The sequence below is a fragment of the Schistocerca serialis genome, chromosome 11 (genome assembly GCF_023864345.2).
Source record: "Schistocerca serialis cubense isolate TAMUIC-IGC-003099 chromosome 11, iqSchSeri2.2, whole genome shotgun sequence".
In the NCBI taxonomy this organism is placed as follows: domain Eukaryota; kingdom Metazoa; phylum Arthropoda; class Insecta; order Orthoptera; family Acrididae; genus Schistocerca; species Schistocerca serialis.
The window spans coordinates 98789108-98804126 of record NC_064648.1 but is presented as its reverse complement, the minus strand read 5'-3'; the positions used below and the strand labels follow the sequence as shown (position 1 = coordinate 98804126).

The 15019-nt window shown below is 42.3% G+C and overlaps 1 protein-coding gene across 3 annotated transcripts in view; it reads right to left on the bottom strand.

Annotated features, from left to right (window-relative positions):
- The window catches only part of LOC126426732 (sorting nexin-13-like), a 399890-nt gene that overhangs the window by 289015 nt on the left and 95856 nt on the right, over positions 1–15019 (bottom strand). The gene's annotated exons all lie outside the window — the stretch shown is intronic.

Below are 15019 nucleotides of genomic sequence, written 5' to 3'. Positions count from 1 at the left end.
CAGCATAATCAAATGTCTTTAGACAGGGTCGTCAAGTGGATAAAATGAAGAACGCGAGCAGCTGCTCCCGTGTCATTGGCTAAAATGTCATCCAGAGTACACGGCAGGCCACGATCAACGCGCAGTGTATTAAAATTCGGACAGGACATTAAAATGTGGCGGAACGTCAGCAATTGCCCACACGGGCAGAGCGGCGCCGACACAGCCGCCAGCAGATGGCAGTGGCCGAACCGGCAGTGTCCAATTCGTAACCGGGCCAAAACGACCTCCTCCCGCCGAGAAGGGCGCAAAGAGGTCGTCCGAGCGGTGGGGAGAGGTTTCAAGGCCCGAAGCTCGTTTTCAGTAAGTGTAGCCCAATCGGCACGCCACAGCAATAAAATGCACTGACAAATGACCCCGCTAAAATCAGACGAAGGCACACGACAAGAAGCTGTCCGAGGCCGGAGGACCGCAGCCTCGGCCGCGGCATCTGCAGCTCCGTTCCCAGGGATACCGACACGGCCAGGAACCCACATAAAGCTAACCGGAGAACCGTCGTCCGCCAGCTGCCGAAGAGAGCGTCTGATCCGGTGCACGAAAGGGTGAACCAGAGACGGACCACTGAGGCTCTGGATGGTGCTCAGGGAATCAGAGTTTATTGTGTGTGTCTAACAGTGTGTTGCAAATGTCCAGAAACACTTTAAAAAATTTGTTGTTGCCAAATAAGTAGCAATAAAAAGTAGCAACATACATGATTCGAAAAAGTAAACTTTCAAGTTATTTTTCTTATTGCACACGTGACGCCTAATTCCACGTAGGGTCACTAGGTGGTACCGTATTCGACATGGTGCTTTCTGCAGCTGAGAAGGCTTTCTGTGTGCTACAATTTGATGAAACGAAGAGTGCAATGGATGTCCAATGAAAATTCAGGATGAAGTACAGGAAAGTAGCATCAACCAGAAAGGCAATCTACAGTTGGCACGTACTGTTCATTCAAAAGGGGTATTTGCACAACAGAAATGGTCGGCCAGGGACAAATGCAAATGACATTGAAAGAGTAAGAGAGCTCTCACGAGGAGTCCGACAAAATCTCTACGCGGAGCTTCACATGAATCGAAAATGTCAGTGACGACCGCGTGGCGTGTCTTGCGTAAAAATTAAACACTAAACCGTACAGATTATAATTAGTGCAGAAGTTATATCCTAAAGACGAAGACCGGCAATTCGAGTTTTACTGTACGCTGCAGGTGAAAGATGACAGTTTTTGTGAATTCGATAATTTTTTCAAGATGAGGCAACATTTCATACAAATGGCACAGTAATCGGGCACAATTGAAGGATTCGGAGAACAGAAAACCTGCATAACACTGTTGAACACAAGTGAAATTCTCTGAAGGTCGATGTTTTATGTGCCGTGTCTCTCAAAAAACTTTATGGGTCTTTCTTCTTTGAAGAACCTACTGATACTGGAGTGTACTTCCTTCAGATGTAGCTGAACTGGTTTATACCACTGCTGCAAACAGAATCAAAGCACTTCGTCCTTCAGTTAGATGGTGCACCCACACATTTTGACTGTGCTGATAGGATATATCTGAACACAGTGCTACCCAATCGTCAGATTGGTCATGGTGGAGCAACAGACCAATGTGTGCTAAAATGGACTCCTAGGTCCCTGCATATCACCCTTGTGATTTGTTTTTATGTCCCTGCATATCACCCTTGTGATTTGTTTTTATGAAGTTATGTAAAGGATCTGTACGTACTGTGTGATGTTGTGCAATAGAAAAGGATAACTGAACCAATGACAGCCACAGTCTCTAAAGACACACTGGCCCTCGTACAGCAAGACTTCGATTATTGTGTCGACGTTTGTAGGATCACATGTGGTTCCCACATTGAGTGGACATGAAGTAAAGATTGCTGAAAAAACTTGGAAGTTTAGTCTCTCACATTATGTGTAATTTTATTTTGTAACACCACTCATTCAGTAAAAATAAAGTTTTTAAAGTGTTCCCAGACTTTTGAAACATGCTGTGTATTAATGACCTGGTATACAATATTAATAGCAACCTCAGACTATTTGTAGACTATACATTTTCCTGCAATGATGTGTTGTCTGGAAAAATCTGCAAAATTACACAGTCAAACTTTGACAGGATTTCAAAATGGAGCATACATTGGCAGCTCACTTTAAATGTAAAACTGAGCTCTTCCAGAAACGCAGAAATTACAGTATCAATGAGTCACAATTAGAACTGGTCAACTTGTACAAATACCTGGATCTAAAAATGTGTAGGGATATGAAATAAAACTGTCAGACAGGCTCAGTAATAAGTACAGCAGGTGGCAAACTTTGGTTCACTGGTAGGTTACTTGGAAAATGCAGTCGGTCTACCAAGGAGATTGCTTATATAACACTTGTGCAGCCCATTGTAGAATACTGCTCAAGCGTGTGGGACATTTACCAAATATGGCGCAAGAGCACAAAGCAATGCACAATAATTTTTTTTTCCTCCCCTTGTATTGCAGCTGGAATGTTGAAATTTCAAAACAATACGGTCTGAATGAAACTTCCTGGCAGATTAAAACTGTATGACAGACAGACTTGAACTCGGGACCTTGAAACATTCCCCAGGCTGTGTCACCGCAATAGCCTTTCTTCCAGGAGAGCTTCTGTGAAGTTTGGAAGGTAGGAGATGAGATACTGGCAGATTTAAAGCTGTGAAGACGGGGCGTGAGTCGTGCTCGGGTAGCTCAAATGGTAGAGCACTTGCCCGCAAAAGGCAAAGGTCCCGAGTTCGAGTCTCGGTCCGGCACACAGTTTTAATTTGCCAGGAAATTTCATATCGGCAGACACTCTGCTGCCATTCTGATACGGTTTGAAGTTTGTGCTACAAAGGGTATTTTGTTTTCACGTACATCTCTAGGGCTGTAGTTTGATATTTGTGGCCCAAGGAGTATAAACTGAGTGACATTCACAGGGACAGGCGTGGCGCGTATAGGGTCAACTGTATGGAATGTAGCAACGTCTCCAGGTGGTGTGCATTCTTCTAAGAGGGCCGTGTCAACCGTAGTCATTTGCCACACTGTAGACAGCCGGGAATGCTGCAACCTAGCAAAACGGTGGAGCCATCGAGGCAGCAGTTTCGAATGACTGGCATTTGCAACTGCGAATCTTATCACAGCAGTTCAATATTTCCTACGATGCAGTGTACGATACTGTTCGTGTCACATTGAAATTTTGTGAAATTAGTGCTCACTGGGTGCCTAAGTACTGATGGACAACCACAAGGGCCAGCAAACGATAACAAAACGTTAACAGGCTCGACCCACTTAATGTGTTATGCCACAGGAGGGCACGACTTTTTGAAAGGAAACGTCACTGGTGAAGAATCGTGAGCATACCACTATGTGCCTGAAACTCGCCGGGCATATACGGAATGGAAACGTGCCAGTTCTCCAGTATGAAAAAAATTGAAAGTGGCTCAATCTACTAGTGAAGTGCTTGTGGTAGTGTTCTGGGATACGCATGATGTGTTATTGGTGGACTTCATCAAAATGAGCACTGTGAATGCTGCAGCCTGCACTAAAATTTTGATTAAGTTGCATCCTGTCCTCCGTGACAAATGCCAAAACATTAGTGTCGACAGTGTCAAACTTCTCTGTAACAATGCTCGCCCCCATGTTGACGTTTGTGAGAAAATTACGAAATTTGGATGGGAGGTGCGCCAGCATTCACTATAAAGTCCAGACCTTGTACCGTCAAATTTCATATGTTTTGTTCCGTGAAGAAACTACTCGCTGGCCAACACTTTGTGACAAATGCGGAAGCGAAATCAGCAGTCTGCAGATGACTGTACTCCAACCAAATGGACTTCTAGGAACAAGGCATCCTGAAACTGGTACTGCACTGGGAGAAATGTGTCGAATACAAATGGCGACTTTGACAAAAAGTAGGTAAAAGGTGTAAGCTCATTTGTAATTTTTGTTTGGTTAGCTATTAAACTTTTTGGTAGTAAAATTATTGCACGTTACCGTTCCTTATAATACTAGCAGGGGATACTGAATGTATACAAAGAAGGCAACACCTATGGCCACAGGATGAACCTGGTCTAGCAGATGCCCGAAAATACATGCAAACAGTCCTGTGGGAATCTACTTAAAGTTTCCAGAACCAGCATCAAGTCAGGCATACAGGAATATTCCAGGCACGTCAGACGAGAGGCGCAAATATCTGCCGAGGAGAATATTATGTCGGTGTGATAGCGGTAGTTCGACATCTTCGGCATACCAAATCTCAACTGGGCTAGTGTACGTAAAAGGCACCAGTGAGCAAACAGATGCCACGATGGTGGATTGTACTTAGATGATGTAAGACGGACGGACGTGCATATGCATAAACGAAACACCCCCAGTCTAGTTTCAAATGGACGAGGGACCGGTACAAACAGAGGAGGCTGGTCCGAACTGCTCCCCAGGAAGTACTGCTGAGGGCGACTGGGTACAGCAGACAGCCCAGCAAATGGAAGAGTGGCAGGTCAAAGATGTAAAGACGGTGGAAGAAACCCATCGTGCCAAAAGGAAATTCATACAAATGAGTTTATCAGTGGAAAATCGAAAGCCACCGTCGATACTCCACGAGTAAAGACAATCCCGATATCGCTGAAGACTCCACTCGATGAAACAAGTCTGTGGAGAACTGTAATAGCCCGCAAAATCGTCAACGAAAAGGGAGCCAAAGATGCCCCGTGGAAGGCAGGCCATTATATGGTTAATGGCAATAGGAAAGAGGACGATGTTTGGGACAGAATGCTGAGGCACACCATTTTCCTGGATAAAAGTGTCCGACAAGGCAGAACCCAAACGTACCTTGAAAAATTTGTCTTTTAAAAATTCCTGAACGAACTGGGGCAGGCGGCCTCAGAGGCCCCACGTGTAAAGAGTACAGAGGATACCAGTCTTCCAGCAGGTGTAGTAGGCTTTCTCCAGATCAAAAACCGTGGCCACAGTCTGGAATTTCCCAGAAAACTGTTCGTAACCTGGGTCGACAAAGTCCACTGTAGAACTGTGTGCCAGAAATCCACATTACGCAGTGGTTAGTACATTGTGAGACTCGAGCCATCGTACCAGTCAGGCGTGACTCGTATGTTCAATCGCCTCGCAAACACAGCCGGTGAGAGAAATGGGGTGGTAGCTAGAAGGAAGGTGTTTGTCCTTACTGGGCTCAGCTGTGGATATGACAGCGGCTCCACCCGTGTTATCTGCCCAGATGCAATTGTACGTATGAAGGAGAAAGTGCTTGCCCACAAGAGAAAGGTGCTGTGACATCTGAATGTGAAAATCTTCTGGCCCTGGTGCAGAAAAAAGGGATGAAGTGAGAGCACGCTCCAGCTCCTACATAGTAAAGGTGGCATTGCAGCATCCATGACTCTGAGAGGGACCGGGTCGTGACACAGTAAAGGTGAACCGCGTTTGTCAAAGGTCGCCAGGGAGGAGTAAAGCCTCCAGTTGGACTTTGAAAGCTGCCAATTTTGTTTACATTTAGGTAGGATATATATTGGCCACGACATCTTGGTAGATAATTGTTGCAGTGTCTTTGTGTTTATGGGTTGCATTTTTTCATATGACTTGTGAAGCCAATGGCAGCACGGCACCTCTTGCCGCAATTGTCACAAGTGTATCTGGCTGCTGAGGCAGGAACAGTGGTAGCATTGCAAAGCTTTTTCTGCCTTAATCTGTCTAACAAGCCTTAATCTGTCTAACAAGCCTTCATCATGCTTCAACATTCCAGATGATATATCATGACGCCACTCTGGTCTCATGCTAGCCCGTACCTCCCATCTGTTTGTGTCGATTCCAAAGCTCTCCATATCTCGTTTACAAGAGTCCTTGAACCTCAATACAGGACGTCCTACAGGTTTTTTGGCTATAGAGATCTCTCCAAGCATCACCTCACGTGGTAATCTGTCAGGATCCATACGGTGGATGTGTCCCAGCCAGCGGAGTCGTCTCTGCTTCAAGATAGTTGAAATACTGTTGCAGTTTTAGATAGCACTGCTTCGTTGGTCACTCGGTCCTTTGACGTTACTCCGAGGATGGATCTCAGGCACCGCACGTGGAAAGCATTAAGGTGACGTTCTTGTTTGGCATAGGTAGTCCATGTTTCCGATGCATGCAAAACGGTGCTGAGGACGCAAGTTTGATATACAAGAATTTTGGTGGTCAAAGAGAGTTCGTTGTTTTTCCAAACATGTGTAGACGGTTTGCCAAAAGTTGTCGCAGCTCTTCCAATGCGAGCATCAATTTCCTTGTCAACAGACATGTTTGATTCTATAGTAGATCCAAGATAGCAGAAGTTATCTACGACTTGCAGAGTAGTGGCATCTAGTGTGATATTCGGCTTTGTGTTAGTACCCTGAACCATAATTACGGTCTTACTGCTGTTTACACTCATCGAGAATAGGTGGCGTGCGTGACTAAATCTTGATACTAGCTAGCTCTTGCAGCTCTTCTGCGGAGTTCGCAGCAATTGCAGCATCATCAGCATACAGGAGTTCACAAGCGACTGTCTCGTAGCGCTTTGTCTTACTCTTCAGAAGACTGACATTGAAAAGGCTTCCATCTTTCCTAGTATGCAGATGTACTCCAACATTGCAATTTTCGAAAGCCACTTGGAGCAGACCCGAGAGGAAAATTCCAAAAAGTGTAGGTGCCAACACACAGCCTTGTCTTACACCACAGTTCATACTGAATGGTTTAGATGTACTGCCATCGAAGATTACAGAGCAACGCATATTGTCGTAAAAAGATCTTAATAAAGGCAGCAAAGTTGGGGGACATCCAATTTTTTCCAGTATGCTGTAATTGTAACAACTATAGAGGAATATCTCTCTTGAGCGTTGCTGGAAAAGTGTATGCGAGGATAATCCTGAAGAGACTGGAAACCTTGGCAGCTCGGATCTACCCTGAGTCACAGTGTGGATTTCGAACTGGCAGATCCACAAGTGACACGATATTCACCTTGCACCAACTACAAGAGAAGTGCTGCAAACACAGAGTGCCATTATATGTGGCTTTTGTTGACCTCAACAAAGCCTTTGACACCGTCAGTAGGGAGGGGCTCTACAGTAGGTAGGATAGGAGTCAGCAAATAGATAGCACACAGGAAATGGTGTCAGAGAGAACGGACCACTCGAGATGGTGGGCAAGCTGGTCAGTGAAGAATGAGAGCTCCAAATGGGAATAGGTGTGTGTGTGGGGTTTTAAAGGAACGTGGGTGCTCAAGTATTAAGGCAGATGAGGTTAAGTCGATTGAGGTCAGCCGAGAGGGCACCTCTGGGACAGACTCACAAAGAGCTGTAAAATGGGATGGTGTGCATTAAAGTCACCGAGCAGCAAAAAGGGATGAGGGGGTTGCCCAATAAGCAGGAGGAAGTCTGCCCTGCTGACACCAAATGACAGACGCATGTAGACGGTACAAAGGGAAAAGGTGAAGCAAGGAAGGAAAATAATAACTGCAGCAGCTAGCAGCCATGTGTTCAGTGAGACGGTTTGACTACGATCATCATCCCGTACGAACAGTGCAACTCTCACTTAAGACGGAATGTTGTCCTCATGGGGAATGTCAGAGGGTACCAGAAAGAAATGAGAGAGATCAAAGCAGTCGTGAGGATGCAATTTTGCACCATTCCCGTAAGCAGTTTTAAGCACTACAATAGTTTCTGCGGCCGATTTCCCCAAAAGGACGCGACATTTCGTAGCCACACGTTGCTCTCGACAATGTGCCGTACGTTTTCACCAAAATGGAAAAAGTTGTTTTACTAAAAAATTCTCAAGGGCGAATCGATGCACTCACAGCAACACAATTTCACACACTGACTCAGGTGGTGTGACCATCACAGACACCTGCTCGAACAATGGGTTCCCCCACTCCCTCTCCCCAACGCAACCCAAGTCCCGTTAATTTTGGTCCGCCCTCGTATTTGTTCACACAGATCGAGGTTTTGGAAGTATACACTACCTGACGAAAAGTCCCCAACATCCTTATGTAATATAGAACTGACCACTAAGTGTCACAGGAGGTGGACCCACCAGTACAAAAGCAGGCAGAAAATACTGCGTTGTCAGTAGACAAGCGTAACAACAGAATGGTTTTGGTCAGCAGAGCTCACACCAAACCTCCAGGTGTCAAACACTCAGCTTGCTACCAAACGTTGTATGTCAATAGAGTATCAACCAAAGCTCCGATTTAGTTCGAACTATGTGCTGCCATCCAGGAGAATGGGTGTATAAATTAATTAAATGTAACACCAGAACTAAGAAGCACATCAAAAGGATAATTGTGGGTACGTAACACATGTTGCTTCCACGAGGAAGTCAGTAGAGCGTTAGATCATTGTACTAAACATTCCAGATTTGAACCACGATGACATCAATTTTTTTTACTATTTTATGTGTGAAACTGTTATATGGGCAACGTGTTTATGACATGTAAAAGAGCTATTTGGAGTTTACAGCAATGCACTCTTGGCAGTCAACTTTCTTTTCATTTCTTTGAAAGTAGTTAACCTATAGAGCACATTTGTAGTTTTACAGAATATACAATCAGAATATAAAAATAAAGAAACAATTGCTTCACAGATGTTGAAGTAATAGTATTTATAATAATTAATAATAGGGTCATTCCACGTGAAGTGTGAAGTGTCCTAGGGCTCCCATCTCAGCCATCTTCAGTTCTGATTAAATTTGTACAGGATGTACCTGAGGGCCCAAGATAAACTTACGCAAAGTTTCAGGCTCACCTGTAACTTGGTTGTGGTGCTCGAGCCATTTTTGTGAAGGCCACTTTTACAGAGACAAAAAAGTCATGAAGAAATCGTCAAGTTTGGCATTCCACTGTTCCTAATGTAAATGAGCTAGACTCTTGCTTCTGGGTATACTGATACAGACTTGTGTGCCCTACACACAAATGTTGCAACTGGAGTTCAAAAAGCAGTGCATTTGGCATAATCTCAGTTCAAAGTGGGCAGCGAATCATGTTGCGAGAAATTTGCCCCATAGTTTAACGAGGCATAAGCAGTGGAGAAAGTGCGCTATGGACCTGGTCTTTTGCCAAACTACTGTCTGTCTGGGTGTTTAGTATATCAAGAATTTTGGCCTGGCTTGTGTGTAATTACTGTGCTACCATCCTGTAAATTTGCTAAGAAACATGAATGTATCAAAATATACCTGTGTTCAAAGTCATGTATCTCAAAATGGACACCTACCACATTACATTCATTTAGCACCATTCAACAGAGCACATTTCATTCCATTACAAAAACTTATTTTCATTCTGGTGTCTCTTGGTAAGGTGCAAAAATGTTGCCTAAAATTTGGAATTTTGTTGATTATGTCCTCATTGTTTAAATAATCATTTTGCTGTTTATTCGGTGATTTTAAACCTGTTTGTGACAGGTTCACTGCAAAATTTAACTTTACTAGAGACTGCTGCATAATTTTTGGGAAGCTGAATGCTTATTAATTTTATTTCTTTTCTTTTTTTGACTCGACAATTTAATTTTAGTGTCTGAAGCATATCAAGTTGTTGCTAAAACGGAAGAACAAGATCAAGTTAATGTATGCAGTTTTGGAAATACTGATTCCCCATGCCATTTAATGACATACAGTGCCTTAAAAGGACTGGAAGCTGTAAAGCAACTTTCCTTAGAAGAACAAGAATTACTTATTAGAGAGTGGTTTACACTCTACTGAAAATACTCAACTGTGCTTCCATCATGAAGCTTTACTCCTAAAAAGATATGAATTTTTCCAAAGATCATGATGTAACCCATTTGGCAAGAAAAATCACACTGCACGAAAAAGCTTGTGCTCAATCAACATAGAAACAGCAGACCTACTGAAAAGGATAACCGTTTCTGATATTAAACCAGGCCAAAAAATGTGCCCTTCCTGTAGAAAAGAATTTGATACACTGAAACATTCACAAATGGACGTTACATATCAGTCAGATGAACATGATGAGACTAATGTTGGTCACAATTTGAATACAAATTTAACATCTGTTGGAATATCAACATTAAAATTTCAATGAATTGATGTAAGGGATACAAAAGGATATGCAAAGTGCAAAATACATCAAGTTGAAGGTGGAATTAAGAAAATTGCAGAAGTGGGAGGACTTGATCCCAGTGACTTGGAGCAACTATCCACAAGCAAGCAATGCTTGACTTGTTCAGATTACATTGAGCTGATCCAAGAATTGAAAGAAAAATTACATGAATCAAATAATAACGAGAAAATTCAAATTTTGACCTTAGTTCCCCAAAGCTGGTGCACCAAAAAGACTATGGAAGAATTTGGTGTTTCAGAAAGAATGGTAAAGTTAAAAGCTGAACAGGGAATATTGGCAAAGTCCAAAGGTAAATGTGGGGAAAAAGCTTTCTGAGGATGCGAAGGCAAGAGTCACAGAACACTTTTATGATGAAGAGTTTAGTCCGATTTGTCCAGGAAAAAAGGACTGTATTACTGTTCGGGTAGATGGAGAAAAGGTTAAAAAACAGATATGCTTATTACTGAGCAACTTAAAAGAAATGTTTGCTGCGTACCGCAATAAAAATGGACCGGAAATTGGATTTTTCAAATTTTGTGAATTAAGGCCAAAGTGGTGTGTGACTGTAGGCACAGCTGGTTCACATTTAGTCTGTGTCTGCACAATACATCAAAATGTGAAACAAATGTTGGCGCATAGCCCAATAAAATAAGATTACAAAATTTTATTGAGCAATATTGTCTGTAATTTGGAAAAAAAGGATTGCACGCTTCATTGCTGTGAAGTATGTCAAGAAACAGAAGCTCTAAATGAATATTTGGAAAGTGCTTTTGCAGAAATTGCTCCAGAGGATAGAATTCAGTTCAAACAATGGGCTCAGACTGATAGAGATACACTTGAAACCAGAGAAATGACAGTTGAAGAATTCATTGAACTATTAGTTACAAAACTGTCAGCCCTTTCTACTCACCACTACATTGCAAAGCATCAGAGCAAGCATTTGCAGTTCACTAAAGAAGGTCTCAAACCAGGAGAATTGATTATATTAATGGATTTCACAGAAAACTACTCCTTTGTTGTCCAAGACGCAGTGCAAGGATTCCGTTGGGAAAATAGTCAAGCTACAATACATCCATTTGTAATTTACTACAAAGGTAATGAAGACCTAAAGAGTGTCAGCTACTGTATAATCAGAGATTGCCTCTGGCATGACACAGTTGCAGTGCACGTGTTTTTAACGTACTTGATCAAATCCCTTAAGTGCATTTTTAAAGAAATTAAGCATATTCATTATTTTCGCGATGGTTCTGCAGCACAGTACAAAAATTTTAAGAGCTTCCTAAATCTTTGCCGTCATCAAAAATATTTTGGCATTACTGCAGGATGAAATTTTTTCGGAACAAGCCATGGGAAATCACCACGTGATGGAATTGGGGACACATTTAAGTGTTTAGCGTCAAGAACTAGCCTTTAAAGCCCAACTGATAACCAAATCTGAATACCAACTGATCTATTTCAATATCGCACAAAAAATGTTCGTGGCATTGAATTTATTTATATTAAAAAAGAAATTATTGAAGATGCAAAAATTGATCAAGAGAAACATTTTGGGGATTGATGTACAGTGTCTGGTACAAGAGACCATCACCATTTTGTGCCAATTGATGAAAAGGGACTTAAGATTCACAGAGTATCAAACGATACATTGTCCTTTGTAGCAAATGTTAACCGACATGCTGAAGTTGCTACTGAACATGTTACCATTAATGAACTGCAGCCTGGCCAGTATTTTGCTTGCATTTATGATGGGAAATGGTGGATAGGAAGTATCTGTGAAGTTTCATGTGAAGAAAAAGATGCCTCGATTAATTTCATGCATCCTCACGGATGCTGCTCAATCGTTTCATTGGCCTACTAGAAGAGACATATGTTGGATCATAGAACAACAGATAATTTCAGTCATACCATTCCCAGCTGCTTCAATGATGGGGCAGCAATACAGTTTGCCGGAAGCAATAGTTTGGACACCAGCAAAAAAATCTAAAACATTCAACAATTGAAGAATTATTACGGCTTGGGAACCACAGAGAGACCCAAAAAAGGCCTGGGAACCTGCGAGATACCCACATTCAGACTTGGGAACCTGCTAGATATTTGCATTCCGGCTTGGGAACCTGCTACACACCCACTTTCAGGTTTGGGAACTTGCAGTAAAGAAACCCCCGTGGCTGACCTTGCACAGCTATCGGGTGTGGCCCCTTGGCGATGGGGCAACCACAGACCAACACAAGGATTTTCCGAATTACCAGAAAAGTCAATAGTTTAGGTGAATTTTTTGCACTTTATCCAAAGAGACACTAAAATGAAAATAAGTTTTTTCTAATGTGCTCTGTTGAATGGTGTTAATGAATGTAATGTGGTAGGTGTCCATTTTAAGATACATGACTTTGAACACGGGTATATTTTGATACATTCATGTTTCTTAGCAAATTTACAGGATGGTTGCACAGTAATTAAACACACAAGCCAGGCCAAAATTCTTGATATACTAAACACCTAGACAGACAGTAGTTTGGCAAAAGACCAGGTCCATAGCACACTTTCTCCACTGCTTATGCCTCGTTGAACTATGGGGCAAATTTCTCGCAACATGATTCGCTGCCCACTATGAACTGAGATTATGCCAAATGCACTGCTTTTTGAACTCTAGTTGCAACATTTGTGTGAAGGGCACACAAGTCTGTATCAGTATACCCAGAAGCAAGAGTCTAGCTCTTTTACATTAGGAACAGTGGAATCCAAACTTGACGATTTCTTCACGACTTTTTTGTCTCTGTAAAAGTGGTCTTCACGAAAATGGCTCTAGCACCACAACAAAGTTACAGGTGAGCCTGAAACTTTGCATAAGTTTATGTTGGTCCCTCAGGTACATCCTGTACAAATTTCATCAAAATTTATGATGGTCGAGCTGGGATCATCTAAACTGGGACACTTGACGGAATGACCCAGTATACAAAATAATAAGATCAATAATAAGTACATATTAATGTTCAGCTAATGATGCGAAAGCAGACTGCAAAAGAAACATTGCTACAAACTCCGAAAAGTCCTTTTACATGTCAGGAAAATGTCCTCCCATATAACAGTTTCACATGTAAACAGTTAAAAAAAAATTGTCACCAGTCGGGTTTGAACGCTGGACCTTCAGTAAGAAAGCCTAACACTCAACCTTCTCACCCACGCAACAGCTACTCTGTAATAACTCTGGTATGCTTTTCCTGCCCTCTGTAGCTCTGGTGACACTTTTAGTTACTGTTTACCCACTTTCTACTGGATGACAGCACACAGTACTAACTAAATCGGTGTTTTGATTGATACTCTATTGTTATATATGTACCGATCTCGGTGTCTGATGTCTGGAGGTTCGGGTGTAAGCAACCTCGGATGTGGACTAGGCATTCTATGTCACCCTGTTAACAAAGCCTTTAAGGACATTTAAACCCTCATAAAGCTACCCACGTCATCTGCTGGCAACGTGAGTCTGAGGCTGAAATGCGGAGGAACGACCACAGCTACAAGACCGGGCCGACCTCGTGTACTGACGGACAGCGAAAGTTGACCTCTGTGGAGGGTGGTTGTAAAAACAGAATAAACAAATAAATAAAATAATAAGAAATCATGTGAAATCAGTGGAAGGAATCACTCACAAGTTCCAAAGCGCCAGCAGCCTCTAGTCAATGCTAAGCGACACTTGCAGTGTAAAGGGCAACGCCACTCGATAGCGGATGACTGGAAACAAATGATTTAGAGCTATGAATCACTCGGCACCTTGTGGCAATCTGATGGAAGGGTTCAGTGAATGCACAGAGAACATTACCAGCCATTATGCGTAGTGCCGGTAGGGAAGTACAGAGAAGGTGCGTTATAGTATTTGGGAAATTTTCACAGTTTGGGTATGGACCTCTTACTGCATATAAGACAACAGTGCAAGTGGAAGGAAATTCACACGCTTCACAGCGTTGTTTACTGCGTACAGTATAGAGGAACAGGAGACAAAGACTGGTTGTCTGACAATGGCGATGCACCCTACATAAAGCAGGATCCGTGAGGCATTAATTTGTGGACAGCAACATTCCTGGAATTGACTGGCCTGGCCAGAGTCCTGATCTAGGACAACTTCACTCCAAACCTCAGTGTGAGACATCAGTACCTTCTCTACTCTCCAATTAAAATTACTGGATATTTGACATCTGTTACTTGCCACTATAGTGTTGCCACATCCGCTGCCAAGTACCGCTCAGTTGTATGTGACACACAAACACAGCAAGTCACTTCATAAATGCTGTTAATGTGTAACACAGAGCAACATTGGAAGTGGCCACCGCGAGGTATGTCGGACATGGGAGATGCTACGTCAACAGCTGACTTCGAGTGACCGATGACTGAACGGTGCCAAATGACACATTTTGTAGCCTTGAATTTAAACTCTGGTCCGAAGCTAACCACAACCTCAAAGTGTGCAATCCGAGACAGAACTGAAATGATGATCACTTTCTTCGTGGCAATTAAAGTTAACCTCTGTAACAGAAAAAATTAAGTTTCAATGCTAAAAGCAAACTGTAATTTCACGCTTTCAATGGTTACTTGAAATTATCCTCACACTACCTACATGAGCTGCAGAATTACAAACTGAGGATCAGTCCTCATAGGCACTTGGTTGCAGATTATGGCAATAATGGTAGATTCCAAACAAGAACAGAATGATATAAAGAAAAATAAGAGAAAATAAAGTCAATATAATTATGAAAATGGCGTAACAAAGAAATAAAAACACAAAAAATTCATTTAAAACAAGTAAGTGGATTAAAAAATTAACAAACTTTTTTTGATTAGGTTTAGAAATCAAAAAAATAAAATTTCAATACATTTGGTGAGATTCCAAACTTATGACCTTCTACATATCAATGTCTATACACTAACCATCCAATT